This window comes from Cynara cardunculus (assembly GCF_001531365.2).
Source record: "Cynara cardunculus var. scolymus isolate 2C chromosome LG 1, CcrdV1, whole genome shotgun sequence".
Classification (NCBI taxonomy): domain Eukaryota; kingdom Viridiplantae; phylum Streptophyta; class Magnoliopsida; order Asterales; family Asteraceae; genus Cynara; species Cynara cardunculus.
The window spans coordinates 39,956,935-39,959,088 of NC_037528.1; positions in this window are offsets into that span (position 1 = coordinate 39,956,935).

Here is a 2,154-nt window from a genome sequence, read left to right on the forward strand (position 1 = left end):
AATACAGTAATACATATAAAAGATAGAGACAAATTATAGTTTATATATATTTAAATCAATTTTTTATTTAAGCTAAAATCAAACTCTACATATAATTATGTAACACCCCCAAACCATACATTGCATGTAACATATATTTCATACAAAAGAAATACATGATATTATCTCATTCAGGTCCCTTAGTACAAGAATCTAATATGACCAAATACAAGGTCCAAAAATTCTAATACATCACTTGTACTAATCAATCAAAACTATACATCAAAGCAGATCTTCAAGTAGAAATGTGTATAGAAAAATATTATATTTTCCCCTTTCTCTTACTGTCCGTACCTCCTGCAACACATAGTTAAAATCACAAAACGAGGGTTAGACCGAAAGGTCTAGTGAGATACCCAATTTATGTCATTGCAGGGTGAAAAATCACCAAAATMTTTATGGAAAACATTCTTTCATATATAACAATTATATGATCAAATAAGAACATAATACCAACTTCTTCCATATTTCAAGCAAAGCTTTCAATTATACAAATCACATACCTCTGAACCAAATCAGGTTTCTCATAATGCCACTTTTAAACCTTTTTAAATCAAAACAAGATTTAAATAAAGTTTTAGGCTAAACCTGATGTTTTCTCCTCAATAACATCCAGACTATGATTTCCAATAAGAACCTTGATCCTAAATCTTTAAATCACAAAGAATAAAGATTCCAGACCATGATAGTCTTAAGGGATATAATAGAAAGAGTTATATCATACAATACACATGCAAATGTCACCCTTATATCCAAATGTATACCTCTCCTTGATATGCCACCCTTATCCCATGGTACACCTCTCCTTGATATGCCACCCTTATTTCCTCATCAAAACTTTTCATAAAACAATTCCAAACAGACCGCAGCCAATGGAATTATTATTTATTAATCCAAAATCATTTATATCAAATCTTCATTTTATGATAAAATCACAATTTCACAAGGCACAACTCAAATCCGGTCAACTTAACTTAGCCGGATTTCATCTCCAGTCAACAATCCGTATAACACATCGCATAAGCTTTGTCCGGTTAACACTTAGAATTAAATCAACCTTTGTCCGGATAACAAGTCCGGACAACACACCGCATAAAGCTTGATCGATTTATCACTTGGAATCAAAATCAACATCTTTGTCCGGATATCAAGTCCGAACAATAACTCGCTCAATACTTGACCGATTAAAAATAATTCGGCCACCATTTGGTCGTATTCCTACTTCTCAGTTCAAAAAGATAACTATTCTTACCAGTCATAACCCACTCAACGTTTGATCGGTTTAAAACAATCCGGACAATACATCGTTTAACCTTTGTTCGATTTAAAGCAATCCAGACAATACATCATTTAACCTTTGTCCGATTTAAAGCAATCCGAACAAGCCTTGTCCGGTTTAATACCCGGATAAAACACTTGAGCAAAAGACTGATTTCTTTCCAAAAATAAACAAGATTCACACAAATCCAGTAATAATTTTATGCAAAAGAGTTTAGAAATTACTCACCTTAAAAAGCTTTTGAAATCAAACATTTGAAATCAACTTGAAATCTCCAGACAAGATATCCGGTCAATTTCTCTTCTCTTTTAAATCGCACAACAAGAAACTTAAAAACAAGAAGAGAAAATATGGAGGCTCAACCTCCCTTTTATACTTTCCATAAATAGGAAAGGCGGCTAACACAACCCCTTTTTCTCACAAAAAACCCTTATGCATGCATGCATACACCTTGCACATATATATATATATATATATATACCATGCATACATATAAATACATAACATATGCATTTCATATTATGCGCCTTTTCACATCCCAACATGATCAAATATATCAATTTATCATGCTATCACGTAATCATTAAATCAAATTATCACATATTAATTACCTTATGTGATAATCAGGATCCGATTATCACATTATCCACCCCTCAAAAGAATTCCGTCCCGGAATTCATTTAATAAAAAAACCATGGGTATTCTGATTTCATCTTTGATTCCAATTTCCATGTTTCTTCCGGTCCTTTGTGAAACTTCCCCTGAATTTTAACCAGATTTATTTCTTTGTTTCTCAACACCCTGATCTTTCTGTCGATTACGGCTTCCGGTGTTTC